The 16,564-nt window shown below is 34.7% G+C and overlaps 1 protein-coding gene across 1 annotated transcript in view; it reads right to left on the bottom strand.

The window, feature by feature from the left end:
- Positions 1-16,564, bottom strand: part of LOC129231611 (neuronal membrane glycoprotein M6-b-like) — a 96,292-nt gene that overhangs the window by 21,434 nt on the left and 58,294 nt on the right. The window lies entirely within an intron of this gene.

The following is a 16,564-nucleotide window of genomic DNA, read 5'->3' as shown; positions in this document are numbered from 1 at the left end:
AGGATCAAGGAAATTCTCAAACATCAATTACCCAGTAGTTTGAAATTTCAAATTAATTAGTGTGTAATAAGTCGTAAAGTGTACACTTTCTAATTATGGATATTTTTGCGCAGTTGCATTTTAGGGGTTTTAGATAAGGTAAGTGCAGTTAAAAAAAAAAAAATTACACCCCGATTTTACGAATAACCCCGATTTAACGTATAAACGTTTCGGCCCCGATGAATTCGTTAAATCGTGGTCCGACTGAATTTTAAGAACTAAACAAGCCAGCTATTTGGAAAGTTTACTTTTGCACACCAACCAGTTAATGTCAACTTGGGTCAATCAAGGAAATGACCTCGAGTGCACGAGACCCTCGGCTGTACCCTCTCTTCCATGCGCACTCATCGGTGCCAAATGATAAACGCTTCGTCTAGCAAAGCAGTTTCTTTTTTTTTCTTCATGCTCGCATCGGCAATTTTTCTTTTTTCACACGGAATAGTTGTTTCCTTAAACGAAGTGCCAAACAAATCAGGTAGTTCGACGACAAAGGCTGATGGCTCGAAAAATATTTAGAGAAATACATAGTACGTAGTAGTCTGGAGGGGTACGGACCCCCTGGACCCTCCCGCTGTGTGCCACTGGATCTGCCCTATCAATATTTTTTGCGTGAATATACTTACTCATTAACTAGCGGATAGCAAAGTTTTTTTTTTTTTAAAGTTCATTTAATATTTTTTTTTAACTTCATTTCTACTAAGTAATAAACAACGAAAATTCTCAGACATAATGAACAATGAACTAGATTCAGGTTGAAATTATAAGCAACGGGTGCTTAGCTCGTCCTCTGTAGAACTGGAAATACATCACCATAACAATAACTGCCGAGCTGACACTAGAAACGACTAACAATACAAAATGGAGCACTGATGGGCTAAAGCCAGCTTTTGGGTCGACACAGTTACCCAAACCATCGCACATGAAACTCCCGTTGTTGCAAAGAGTTCCGGTCTCGAGAAAGAGCTCTTCGTAACTGTATCTCGACAAATTCAAGTCTGAAGCAGGTAAGCATATGCCTCCCTTCGAGCAGCACACCATACATTCTCCTCCTTTTCCGCAGGAACAAGTCTCCAGCGCGGCTGACAGGCAGATAGAACTATTGCACATCTTTCCCTCGCAGGAGACCGGCTTGCGTTTGCAAGCGAAGCCTTCCCTTAACTTCGGAAGAGGGCAAGATGCGTTCGTGCCATCACAGTAGCTCACAAAACAGTCTAGGCGGTCGTTGAAGCAAAGCTTTTGCATATCGTTCGAAATGGTGCAGTCTCTTTCGCAACACTCGCTTTCCTTCGGGCTGCAGAATGCACTTTTCCGCAAGGTACATCCCTTGTCGGGAGGTTTGGCATCGGAAGGGGTGCAACAGGGATCTAGGACTTCGCACATGTGGGCAGCACCACAATCACAAGCTTCGTCTCCTTCTCGAATGCCATTCCCGCACACGCTGTTCCTAGGCTCCAGGCATCCTCCTTTGCTCGAAAGCACCAACCATATTTCAGATCGGCTGCAAGGTGAAAACAGCCTGCTGCGATTTGACAAGTGTGCAGCAGTAGGGAACATTAAAAAGTTTCCACCAGCCTCTTTCCCTGGTGAACAGATGGGATCTTCGGTTCGATCGTGATCGCTCCCGAAACCATGCCCAATCTCGTGAGCGAAAGCTGTCAGTGTGATAGCCAAAGGGAACATCTTTCTGTTGCCGTACCGGACGTTTATGGCGCCCAAATTGAGATGAATCATTTCGCCATTTTGGCGAAAGGTTTTGTCGCATATCCCACCAGCTGCGAAAGGCGAACGGATATCAGCCTTAAAAGCTTCGCCAAGAACAAGCATCGGGTAGTCTCGGAAGCAAACACTTATAGACAAACAAAATGGTAATGCTTGTTGTCTCAACACAAGCTTCAATAAATATTCCCCTAAGTCTGATGCATTAACCATCGGATAATCAGGATCGTCTGGCGAAGTGTAGATGGACAGCTTTTTGACAGAAATTCTGATACCATCGGGTTTGCCATCCATGTTGAAATCCGTTTTTCTGAATATGTCGTCCGCATACTTGGCGTGTAAGTATAAATAAGCAGCCACATTTTCGACATTGCCATTAAAATGATTGTACAAATTATGATCGGCGACAATTTCAATTTCGCAGAACCTGTCGTTAGAATCATTCCCGAATTGTATACCTTCCATCGTAGAAGTGTAGTTTAGCATTGCAGGTTGAAACTTTCGGAAGTTATCACGCCATGGAATATGGTCGCGAGGATTTCGTGTGAGTACCTTCCAATTCAGTATAGACACATCTTTGCTTTTATACACTACAATTTTTTCAGCATGGGTCACGTTCTTCAATTGCAAGGAAGGCGATTCAATAAAATATTGTTGGTCCTCGTCTGCTACTGTTCCTGAAAACATAGAATCGTGAACATAACCTAAGACTGAAGAAATGGGATTGCTGCTTAAAACTCCGCTATAAAATCTCGTTGTCTCTGGGAATATGCGGTTGGATTTGGAGAGTACATAAGTTTCTATTTGCACTTGTTTGAGTGTTTCATCTTCATAAAGTAGTAGATGGAAATTGTTGCCAAAAGCACGAAATTGAATTTCAGCATCTGCTTTGATATGAAAAGCTTTAGCTTTTGGTAGCAAACTTTTTTTGAAAATATTTAATTTATATGGTACGATTTCATAAGTATCAATACTATGAAGAAAGCCCAGGATAAGTTGAAAACGAAGTATATCAATCGCGCATAATAAATACACAACACGAAGCATGTGTACAAAATTTAAAATTATCTACTTTTTCATCCAAATGATTAAAAGTAAATTTTGCATGTTTATTACCAAGACTAAAAATATCAAGGATAATATTCCGAATCAAAAACAAGATGCCAATTTAGAGGAAAGAATTTATCGTTTCGGTACGGTATAATTTTACATTTGGATTTGCAGAGTTGTACGTAACTGGAGGTCGATCGTATCATCATTTTCTCACTCGGCGGAAGAATAGTTTTGCCGACGTGGCCAATCAACACCACACTAGAGTCGCTATATAGATAGGCCGACGTATCAGCTTAAGTTTAGCCAGTTTGGATCGGATTTTTCATTGTTGCACCTATTAGGGTTACCGCAGCAAAGTTTCGGATTTCGCCAAATTTGCCGAAATTAATATTTTATTTAATAAACAATTCACGTGTCGCTAATAATGGATCACAGTGAACTATCACCAAATACGATTACTCGCCAGAAAAGACAACCACTCAAACACGCGCTCCGAACCAGAATGGCTAATCTTAAGCTAATGCGTCGGCTCGTATATATAGGGGCCTTACACCACACTAGAGACAGCCTAGTGAGGGACTGTCTCTTGAGTGGTGTTGCTCCAATACCACCTAGCGTAAGGCCCCTATGTATCTATATAGCGGCAATAACCTAGCGTAAGGTCCCTATATATATCAGCTGAGGCATCAGCTTAAGATTAGCCTTCTTGGATCGGAGCGCGTGTTTGAATGGTTGTCTTTGCGGACGAGTTATCGCGTTTGTTCACTGTGAGCAATAGACACGTTTAGTGTGACGTCAGGGGTTGCCAGAAACACGGGGAAGTTTCCAATCATGCCGTTGCTATGCGCGTTGCTAAGGGAGAATCAGCATAGGATCTTCGTAGGAATAGGGTTAGAGCGATGTTTAATTGATAGTTTTTTGGCAATTAAATGGTCTAAATAATTTTTTTAGTGGTTTCAAGTTACATATAAGCCACCTGTAGACATCATTTCACGAGTATCGATAATTTTTACATGTGAATCGGGTTAAAATTCGGCAAAACATAGAATTATGTGGAATACAAGTGTGTTTTCTAGAGTTATACACTCTTCTTATTGTTATTTCTTTTTCGTTGGGGGAGAGGGGGACAGGTCCGACATTTGAGAGGGTCAGGAGAGGTATTGCCCCCTCTCATGTCTTTTGGAAAATAACTGTATTTCTATAAATTTGGCGTAATTTTTGCTGTTTTTCGACGCAACATACTCGTACATTGACTTTTTCCTTTTTGCATGTACCCTTCTAGGAAATTTGAAATATCATGACTTGGGGGGGGGGGGGGGGGGGTGAGATTTTTCTTTTAAAGTTTAGAGCGAAATTTAATTATTATTATTTTTTTTTTAGGAAGAGGAGTAGTATTAATTGAATTGTATGCATTCTTTTCTTTAGAAGACGAGAGACCATGTCAAAATTTTCCCCCCCATGGAGGGGGGGGGGAGAATTTTTCTGCATTTGTTCCAGTAATAATGCATATTTTAATGAAACTCCATTCCTTCGGGTTCTTTGGGGGAAAGGGAGAATTGCGTGTTTTCTTCAAATTGTCACGAGTATTTTAATTTTTTTTTTTTTTTTTTTTGTGTTCCGAGGCGGGGGATTTTTACTTTACTCTACTTGTTATACATATTTTTTGTATCAATATACATAAATATACATTGAAAATTTCAGTTTGTTCTACTATTTGCAATGCATAGTTCAATTAAATTTTTTTTTCTTCGGGGAGAGGGGATATTTCTTCTTGCTGCGCGTAATTTTAAGTAATTGCTCTTTGGGGGGGGGGGAGGACAAGGATATACATATTAGTTTTTTTCTAGGTTCAATGGGAATTTTATCAATTTCTTCAAGCTAGTTTTTATTCCTATTCGGAAAAGAGCTCAATTGGAGTTTAACTTAAATTACGTGTGTGTTCTCGCCAGAAGAAAAACTTTTAAACTAAAATATCCCAATCAAACTCGCATTAGAATAAGGACAATGTAAACTAACATCCCCCCTCCCATTCGAAAAAAAATAATTTCAATGCAAACAAGCATCACAATCGAGAAAAGTGAAAAATTCTCCTTCCCCAAACAAAAAATTACTTATACCATTTAAAAAAAAAAATCCCGCCCGAAGAAAATAATTTTAATCAAATTCTTAGAAAACTTTAAACAGGATTCAAAAAAAAAAATACCGTCATTTCAAATTTTTCTGCAAGGGGGGGGGGGGGGTAAATCATATACAGTAAATGCATATTGCATCAAAAGACAAAAAATTGCGCAAAATTTATAGAAATACAGCAATTTTCCGAAAGCGGGGGAGGGGGGCAATGTCTTTCCAGACCCTCTCAAATGGCGGAGCTGTTCCCCTCCACCCAAAGAAAAAGAAATAACAATAAGAAGAGTGTATAACTCTAGAAAACACACTTGTATTCCACATAAGTCTATGTTTTGCCGAATTTTAACCCGATTCACATGAAAAAACTATCGATATTCGTCAAATGATGTCTACAGGTGGCTTATATGTAACTTGAAACCACTAAAAAAATTATTTAAGCATTTAATTGGCAAGAAATCATCAATTAAACATCGCTCTAACCCTATTCGTACGAAGATCCTATGTTGTTTCTTCCTTAGCAACGCGCATAGCAACGGCATGATTGGAAACTTCCTCGAGTTTCTGGCAACCCCTGACGTCACCACTAAACGTGTCTATTATTAGCGGCCCGTGAATTGTTATTAAATAAAATATTATTTTCGTTAAATTTGGCGAAATCTGAAACTTTGATGTGGTAACCCTAGCATTGCAACAATGAAAATCCCATCTAAAATGTCTAAACAAAAGCCGAGGTATTATCTTACTACTATTATAAATGTGAAAGTTTGTCTGTATGGATGTTTGCTACTCTTTCACGCAAAAACTACTGAATGGATTTCGATCAAACTTTACAATAATGTAGTTTAACAGTAAAACCTTGCTCTACATTAATTTCGTCCTTCATTCAAAAGTTTCAAATTTCAAATTCTTCGAATATAAACTGGGTTATACAGTAGACCCTCGTTTTAAGCGGGGGTTACGTTCCACGGAAATGTCGCGTAAATCGAAACCGCATAAATTGAGACGTAATATTAGTGTTAAAATAGGGGTTAGGTTCCGTAGCTACAAATATACTTCATTCTAGTGATGACTAATTGTATAATAAGTTTAATGTGTACTTATATCGATTTTTATGCACAACATGCATAAAGAAAACATAAACTAATTTCGTGTTCTGTTTATAAAGAAGAGCTGGCTATGATATTCTTTTGGCAATCATTAAGAATTTTTTTCAGTAATTCTTTGCAGAGCATTAACGCTTCCATGACCGCTTGCGTCATTTCCATGATAGAATCTTCCTTCACCAACAAATCAGAAAGATCATTTCTATTGTCTAGAAATGGCTCAAAATTTTCGATGCGAACGTTTTTGGTTGTGTGTCACCGAAGTCGGTATCCTCGTTGATTTTGGCTTCGTTTTTCACTCCTAAGAGCTCTTCTTCCAGTGAGTTCTGAACTGTGTGAGTTTAATAACTTTACTTCTGGAAAGAGCTATGGAACCAATCGCATAAAATGTCTCCTGGGGCCCAAGTTCGGTTATTAGACCGCCAAAATGCAGTGTATTACGTGTAATCTGCAATCTTTAGGAGTTTAGATTTTGAAAGAGAGGAAAATGTTATCTGTTTGCGTTGCCGCATCCGCGTAAAACCGAAACTCATCCGCTTAAAATAAAATAAAGGTATCAAATCTTAAACCGCGTATAATCGAAACCGCGTAAAATAAACCCGCGTAAAACGAAGATCTATTGTATTCTTAGAAAGTAAATTTTGTTTTAAATTTTAATATAGTCGGATCACGATAACTCGAAGCTTTAAATTCTATTTACCATTGCTTTAAAGACATTTAAATTAACAAAGTAAATGAATTTAAAACTATCAAAACAAACTTTACAGAATAATTATTTTCAATATATTTTGCGAGAATTAAAATGTTTCTTACTAAGTTTAATAGTAACCGAGAAACGTATTTTCTAAATTTGATGAAACTTTAACTTTTCTTAAGCCCTCTGAATGAAGTTTAAAAAGCAGTATCCAGAACCTTAGGGCACAGAACTGGTCAGTAAAAATCACTAGATTTCAGTATTCTGTAACTTGGTCAGTATTAGTCAGTTTTTATGGAACTTAGTCGGTAAAGTCAGTTTGCAAATTTACCGAGTAAATAATTTTACGAAAAACATCAACAAATAATAGACTATATTTTCTCCGTTTTCCTTATAAACTTTGTAAAACGTCAAGAAAGTGATAAATTCAAAATATTTCAGCCTAATTTTGGTAAGGTCTGCATTACTTTATAAGAATATTTTACTATTTTATAGGATGGGAATGAACACCTATTTTTTTAGCCAAACTTAGCTCCTTTTTAGTCTACTTTCCACGAAATTTGTAAAATAAATAAATATAATAATTGCCAAATCAATAAATACCGCAGAGTAAAATTTTTGAAAATAAGGTACTGAAGTGGAGAAATGTGTGCCCATCAGTATAACTCCACACAAATCCTGGAGGCTTTAATTAAAATCTTGAAACATGTTGCCTTATTTACACACTAGCAAATCTATAGTACCTATTTTTTTCAAACTAAATAACAGATTTAAAATACCGCAGGATAAAATTTTTGAAAATAAGGTACTGAGGTGGAGAAATGTGTGTCCATCAGTATAACTCCACACAAATCCTGGAGGCTTTAATTAAAATCTTGAAACATGTTGCCTTATTTACACACTAGCAAATCTGTAGTACCTATTTTTTTCAAACTAAATAACAGATTAAAAAAAAATACTAAGCACTTTTCGTAATGCATGCATTCATAATTTAATAGATGCAATATACCGACAGCCCGATTATCCCATCCAGAGACTGCAGTTTCGTCCTGTTTGGACTTATCAGTCGGGAATAAGGAATAACCGAGATGGAGGCAGACGTCATCTCATTGAAGCCGATACTGTTAACAAACTCGTAAAGTAAATTTATCACACCAGCGAGAGCAGAGTTGGGGAAATTTTAATTGCATGAACAATTAAAGATTAACAATTGATTAATTGGTGAACGAAATCACAACAACTAACAATTGATCAATTGTAATTGTGGAAAATTACAACTAACGATTAATTAATTGTTAATTGTAGTTTACTACAGTTAAAAATTAATTTATTGTTAGTTGTAGTTTGCTACAATTAACAATTGTATATTGTTTTGTGAATTTTAATTAATAACTCTTTCAAAAACATTTTTTTTCCTACTTTTTTTTTTTTTTTTTTTTACTAATAAAAGTCGAAATTACATCTGAGAGAAATTTCAGAAATGTATCTTAATTATATACATGTTTTAAGAAAAAAAAATTAAAACAGAGCAGTCTCTGAGACCTCACGTCCTCTGTTATGTCCTTCTTTCTCACCTCCCCTGTTATGGGTTAAACTAAAACAATGATTTACACAAACTTAAAACATTTAAAAACACAAACATTTACGTGTTTAAAAAGCTTGCCTAGACGAGACTAGTTCACGCGGCGAGGAAGTAATCAGCACTGAACGAAAATACGAAATTGAATAATACTTTTGACTCTGTACCCTGCGCTGTACCTATTGATACATAAAGTTAATTGTTAGTTTTAATTGTTTCATAAAACAATTAAAAAATTAATTGCATTTACTTTAATTGTGTACATTAATCCAATTAAATTAATTGCAAAGAGCAATTAATTGTTTGATTGCAATTAATTTAATTGCAATTACTTTTTTAATCAATTAACAAGGCAATTGAAAAAATAATTGATTAATGCCCAACACTGAGCGAGAACCCGCAGACATGGTGCGGTTCAACTCGGAAACTGAAGGCAAAGCTTGGGTATTGCCTCCAGCTAGGTTATTCCCAATTCCAGACTGATGAGTCGAAACAAGGACGAAACTGCAGTCTCTAAATGGGATAATAGGGATGTCGGTATATTGCATGCAGTTATGCCTTAGCCCCGGCATAGGCAGGGTAACTTGCTGCTTATTATATATTTAATACTTCAAAAAATCACCAAAACAATTTTGAAAAACTTTGCTTTAATAAAAAGATTTTTTGCAAATTAAATTACAAAAAACGAGTGGGCTGAGTTATATTACCTATTTAACCACAAACTTATCTTTCCTAGCTCACAAGAAATGCGATTCATCAAATCACTTCAAATTACACACAGTAAAAAACAATTACCAGTTTTACGGCAAAAATAACAAGCCATATTGAGTGATTCTAGTGACTGGGAAAACCTGTAAAGGTTATGTTTGTACTTTCAACATAAGGAGTTATCAATCCTTTTACACAGATAAGGAAGTGAAATAAACTTAACATTTTCTTTTCTTTCTTTTTTTTTTTCCAATTTTTTTACCTTTATCAAACTCAAGCATCAATTTTAAAAACTTCAAAATTTCCATATGAAGGGATCAAGAATTACAGAAGTCACGTTCTAAAAATTACAAAAAAAAAAAAAAAAAAGTTTCCTCGCAGTCTCATTTTACGTTTTTCTTTTTCAGATCTTTCTTTTTTATAGTACAAGTATGAACAAATATTATGTGTATACCATTCGTTGCTAGTTTTTATGTATCTTTTTTTCTGCAGTATTAGTGAAATGATAACCTTTCTTTCAATATACGTATAACTTTTAGTAAAAAAACAAAATAACTTGAAGAAAAATAGTTTAGAATTTTAAGTCCGAACGTTTAGAATAAAACATTAAATTAAAAAAAAAAGAAAATGCTGTAAAAAATCGATACTGAATGTAAATTATCAACAAAGTAAGATAAAGGCAAAATCAAAGAATAATCAAACCTCAGTTTACTTTTCCGAAGAATCGAGATTCTACGAAGAAATACTGTAGTTAACGTACAAAGCGAGAAAGCACAACTCTCGCTTCTGGCTAAACGTTAAGAAAAGCTGTTTTGAAAGAAGGATCACCATTTCGAATAATTCAATTATCTTGGAACTCGAGGAATGTAAACACGGTCGGTGCAGGTCTAATTATATGCAAAGAGAAAACCAGATGGGCAAAATAAGCCGCAATTTACTTAGTATTTGGAAAATTTGAAATAAGAGGGAAACAAGTTTGTTTTGTACGCACGATGGATTGTTGCACAAATAGGCAATATGTTTTAATTCAATTAATGAAAGAGGGAGGGACTGTGCATAAGATAAAAAGTGAATAAGTGTAGGATAGATTCGTTACGAATCAAACCATCGTGCAATCAATAGTACCTCATGTTCGTCATCTAATAATGGAGTAATACTAGTTCATGATGGCGGCGACAGGGACGAAATCTTTTGTCGCATATTCACTGCACACGTTATAGGTTCTTTATAACTGAACACATTTTTGTACTGCCTATCCGCTTGTTGGTAGGCTGACATTCATTTCATTACTACAAATGACGCGAACTACAAAGAAGCAAAATAATAATAATAAATAAATTTTAACCTTTAAAAAATGCTTCTTTTATTACACAGTCAGAAAATATGATGCATTTCAGATGGGAAAAATATAATTCTAAATTAGTTGAAAGAAAAAAAAGTAATGTGGATATCACATTTCTTCCTTGTATGTCTATTTCAGCTTACATCAACCACTTGTCTGGCACCGGTCCATGATCAAATTTACCGGTATTCGGAGATCTTTTTCCTTTCCAAATTAAAAGATTTTCCTTAATCAAAAAATGTCAACAAGAATTTTGCAGCATTTTTTAAAAATTAATGCCACAATTATAGGATATAGACCCTAATATTCGGGGCTAAATGAAGATGATAAACACTCCAGGGTATCTCAAGTCGTTCTAGTCGCTTGTTAAGTCAGTTTAATTGGAATTTATTTTGTGAATATTATTTTACAATTTCATGTGATTTTTCTCCAAGGTTATGTAGTAACTAGGGGCCCATCCCAAACTTGTTCGGGTTGAAAAAATTATCTGTCTTAAATAAATATTCTGCAGATTTTTTTGTTTTAAAATATCATGGTATACATGTTATCATGGTATACTCGTACATAGCTTTTTATTTCGTTTTTATGAGGTTTGAAAAGAAATTGATTCACTTCATTTCGTAATCAAAAGAGATCAACCTTTATTTCCCCGTGAACAATATAAGTAACGTTGTACGTATGACCTTCAGTTTTGATGATGGTGATGGTAAAAGAAATTTTCATTGGAAATTGCAATTACTTATATTAGAAATGAAAATGTGCAAGGACCATGGAATTTCGAGAAATATTCCTGACTGACCTGCTGCTGATCCAGTAAGAATAATACGGTAAATCATATTAGTCCGTATTGATTTTACTTGGGGTCCAGTTCATTTTAAAAACATTGTACATTAAAACATTTCTATTACACTGATTATTTACACTACTCATAAATCATAAGTAACAAATCCTCCCCGACACTGTCTTTCCCTGAGATATCCCACTGTGAATCCATAATCACCCAACGGGAGGCGATACAATGAACCTTGAACCACAAAAAATGAATTCCTTATGCTTCGAAATTACTAAAATAACAGTTCGTGCTTAAAAAAATATTTAAAAAAAAAAAAAAAAAAAAACGAAAAGGACAACGCATGCCCTATTAATTTCAGAAATCAAAGATTGTTTAATGTTATCAGTTGCTCGAGGTTGATACAGGTAGTTATCAAAATAATGGAAGCACTTTGAAACATTTTTTGGGAATCGCTGTACTCTGCCGTATATCTTCTGTTTATAAAGGTGCTCTTCTAACTTTAATCGCTCACATTGGTGACTCTAGATGGTGATTTGAGTTCTGTAGTCACTTTTGCTGCTGTTGTTCGCTTTTTAGACATTATAATCCACCTCAATATCAGTCGGTTTCTTTTCCTAGGCTTCTCTTTCCGTCCACTATTTTACTTTGCCGAACTTGTCTTACCGCGCTGTGTGTATGCTGTCATGACTTTAGATACTGTACCCCTAGATCGCCAAAAACTTGAGATGTTTCAGCTACACTTGCTCCAGCTAGACGCGCTCCATTAATTTGGCCTCTTTAAAAATTCGAAAGATCCGACATTTCACGCGCTTGAAAAAAATCCAAGACTTTCTAAACTTCCATTAAACCACCAAATGCTACCAGAATGTATACATAGCTATTTGTAAAAAAAAAAATAATAAATAAATTAAAAAAAATAATTTGAATTTTGAAATTTTGAATTCAAATTATGTTTCTCGCAACCACGAGTGTGTGTATGTAGGCATGTGTGTTTGTGTGTGGGGGTATGTGTTTGTGTGTACGGGTTATGTGTATGTGTGTGTAGGCATGTGTGTTTGTGTCTGTGGGGGGGGGGGTATGTGTATGTGTGTGTAGGCATGTGTTTGTGTCTATGTGCAGGCATGAATGTGTGGGTAGTTGTGTGTATGTGTGTGTGTAGGTGTCTGTATGTATGCGTGTGTGTATGTGTTTGTATGTGTGTGTGTAGATGTATGTGTATGTACGTGTTTGTGTGTGTGTAGTTGTGTATGTATGCGCGTGTGTGTAGGACACGGATGCAACCTGGAGACAGCTTTCGCTAGAGGTGCAGCATCGTAAGGAGCCCGTCGACGGTGATGGTGCGGAGGGTGGCGGTGGGAAAAATCAAAGGAACGTCAAAAATAGTCAAGTGAGAACAATAAGCAATCGTAATTGCTCAAAAAAAACACACACACACACACACACATTTAATTTTATTCTCTATTGCTTACGAAGCGCACTCAAAAATACCACTTTTATTCTTTGGTGCTTCCATTATTTTGATAACTACCTGTATATCTGTACCTCAGAGCCAGAAGGACGTAAGTCACATTATGGTACTTTTACAGAAGATAGGAAAACCTTTTTTCTGGCGCATGCAAAGGATGGGACGCGCGCTCTTTTAACCCTGGTAAAACATTCAAAAGGATTTTTTTTAAACGAATTACGTTCACATGGCTCGATGCGGGATAGGCTTCTTCATACAATGTACTAATAAACGGAAAATTCGCAATTTTTAGACTTACAGGGCTCTCGGTAGACTTTTTCAAAATTTTAGGGGCATTTTAGGAACTCTTCGGCACAATGTTAGGAAAATTTTAGGAGTAATTAAAAATTTTGTGTGATTACAAAGAGGTACCCTTACCATAGTTAATTACATAACAACTGACAAACGAAACTGAAAATAAATTTTATCCCTTAAAGTACTTTTACAAAGAAAGAGTCGAAACAAAAGAGAAATAATTTTAAAAACAAATTTATATTAAGTAGCCACAAAGCATTTGAATTTGTAGTTATCTTTTCAAAATTCGCTCTTTTGACTTTCAAAGATGTGCAATTCCAAGGTTTTTCAATTGACCAGCCCCTACAGATATTAAATTCTGTTCAAAAGTCATTGCCATAATGTCTTGCCTACAGCGGCTTTCTAGTTTTTTTCGTACCCCTCTTACAGAGCTAAACTTTCATTTTTTTTAAACTCATTAATACTTTAGTTATTTCAACAAATCTGCACAAATCTTGATTTTGCCTCGTAGTTGATTCCTTTTCAAGTTTATTCTTTGTCATTTTCCTTTTTAACTATTAATACAGTGGTGCGGAACCTACAGGTTGCCAAAACACCCATGCGGCCTTTTATGTTCAATGTTACAGCTCTCTTTGAAGCAACAACAATTTTTAGTTTGTATTTTTCTTCTCTTACATAGTTTCAAACGTTATTTAGAAAATTAAAAATAAATAAATTATACATATGCTCTGGACAGTCAGATTCATCTTTATAACTGTAGGCTTAAGGTTTAAAGAAAAATTTTGACCTATTGAATTAATGTACTTTTTGTGTGATTTATGATAATCTTTCATTGCTTTTAGCTATCAACAATACAGTGACCAAGATATGATACAAATGAAACTTCGATTTTCCAATGCCAGTAAACTTGGAATCTTAATTTTAAAATTATTTTTATATTTTATTCAGTAATGTCACATCTTTGTAAATTTTACTAACTGCTCATAATGCACATTAACTTTAAATTTTTCTTTAAAAAAACTGAAAATTGTTTATTAATCTTTTTTTTTTTTTACTTTCTCAATTCCTAAAAAAGTTTCCTATGCATGAAGTTCTTCAGACTTACAACAATTATTTAATTTAAAACGGATATTGAACTAAAAATATCTATTTATTTTTTTTTTATCAACGTCAACATGTTTCCAACTCTGCCATCCCACCCCCCAAGAATATTGTGAATTTTAAGTAGAATAAACATTTTTAAAAGAAAATAAAAGAGGAAACTGCAATTTTATACTTACCAGCTAAAAAATATCAAGAAATAAGATGTGGTAAGTAAATGTATTTTTTAAAGCAGAAAAAGATGCAAATGGCAATGAAAAAATTGCTGAGCAGAAATATTTAAGAACTATTGGAACAATTAATATCATAGTTGACATAGCAAACAAAATTTTGAATGGGCAACGAAAATAAAGAAAAGAAATCCTTGACTTGTGCTATTCACTACATTTTACGACATTTGCCTAAGTTTACTAGACCTGTTGAATTACATGATTTCTGGATTCTAACGCTCTCGCAAACAACCTAATCAGCATTTTAGATCAATTTAATTTTTCAACATCTTTATAAAACAAAGATACAACTTGATAAAAATTAGTGATAACATTTAAGAATGCTAATGGTTTGAATGGATTCAAGTGCAACAGGATTAACATTTTTGAACTAACTTGAGAAACTGACGAGTTTACAAGTCCTCTACAAAAGAAAGAAAACTAAGCAAGGTTCAGACTAATGGTAAGAATAAAATAACTGATGTTCAAACGTTGAAATTACAGAGAAAATTAAAACGAGCGAGTTTTGCAGAAGAGCAAGGCCGGATTTAAGGGAGGGCAGGCGGGGCTACTGCCCCGGGGCCTCCACAACAAAGGGGACCACACAAAATTTTTTTTACAAAATATCCTAACTTTCACGGGTCAGCAAATTTTACGTTTTTTCTCCCAGACATTTTTTTTTTTTTGTATTTCTACAAAGAATGCTTGCGCAAAAATAATATTATTATCGATCTATCAGAAAGCATTGATCGCAAGTATCCATTTACTATCAATTTTTTATTTGATCGAGCATTTCAATGGCAATATATTTTTTTTATTCATTTAATTTGTAATTTGTATCTATGAGTTAAAGAGAAATAAAGTAAGTAAAAAAATTCCGAAAAATGGTTAACTTTGCAGGTCATCCTTACAACTTCTCGCTGTTTTAGCTCAAAAATTCAAAAATTATTTTACAAAATGACTTGAATGGAAATTTTTTAAATCGAAAATATCGGCTATATACATATATATCAAAATATTGGGATATATATCAAAGTATCGGATATTTTCGAAAATATGAAGATCTTTTCGAGCCCCGATTAGGGGCCTCCACTCCTTCGTTGCCCCCACTTCCAAATCCGGCCCTGCAGAAGAGAATGCAAATGGCTTCCGAAATTCGTAAATGATCGGGACAAGGGCGTGTAAGAAAATTAAAATGCTGAAAATTTCAGGCCTTGTATGTTTCATTCAGGTAGAGCTGTAAAACATCTGTTTCAAACACTAAATGGTTCGTTTTTTCAGAGGAAGAATTTTGTGAACTGTCTGTTATTAAAGGTAAAATATTGTGAAGGGTTGATTTAACGAAATATTTTGTGAACTGTCTATTCATTAGATTCAATATCTAGGGAAAAGTTTGTACAGTTTGTTTTGCGATAAAATATTTTGTGAAGCGTCTCCTCCTCCTAAAAGACCACTTTAATTCTCTTAAAGAGATTACCACTGTGAAATTTTCAAAAAATTGTTTAGGAACACCAACAAAATTTTAGTACAACTTTAGAAATTTTAGGAGCTGAAATTTTTTTAAGGAAATTTAGGATTTTTAGGGGGATTGAGAAACCTGGACTTAGTCACTCTGGCTCAGAGTTACAGATGAGAACTCATAAGTCTAACGATAAAACTCATGAGATTGAGAGTTAATGTCCACTTAGGGAGAAATTCTTGTATTGACACTAGGCCAATAACAATTGCAGTACGTTACTAGCTACGAAAACCGGCTTTTTTCACCCCTATTTTAAAAAATGGAATAGTTTTTAATACATCACTCATCGAAGATAAAGTTATGAGGGAGATATCATAGGATTCACTATATTTCATTCGCTTGGTGCTTTTTACTGAAGGAATCGTAACCGTATATAAATCCTTATCTAACATGAGATTTTGCTTCAAGAAATCTTCAACGAACAAAAGGATTTATTAAATTATTTATTTATTGGTCTGAGTAATTTCAGGCCATTTATTTAAACAGGTTAGTTAAACAGTACATATACACAGTTACAGTACATTAATCATAGCGTTGTTACGAGAAATATTTAAACTATGTTTTACCTAAAATCCCAAAAACACAACAATTTGTAGGAAAATTCTGAAAATGTTTCAAATTTTTTGTTCCAAGGATAGAAAAAGAAGTTAAAAAAAAAAAAAAAAAAAAAAAAAAAAAAACATACACACACACACACACACACAAAAGGAATTTCTTTGCAGGCTTAACACTACCGTTAGGTAACTGATTGACCGATAAGACGGTCTGATAGAGTTTACGAACCTCAAATGAAGTTTTAAAAGCGCTTTATTAAATTTGATT

The sequence above is a fragment of the Uloborus diversus genome, chromosome 1 (genome assembly GCF_026930045.1).
Source record: "Uloborus diversus isolate 005 chromosome 1, Udiv.v.3.1, whole genome shotgun sequence".
NCBI lineage: Eukaryota > Metazoa > Arthropoda > Arachnida > Araneae > Uloboridae > Uloborus > Uloborus diversus.
Note: the sequence above shows the minus strand (reverse complement) of the source record. Positions and strands in the feature narration are given on the sequence as shown.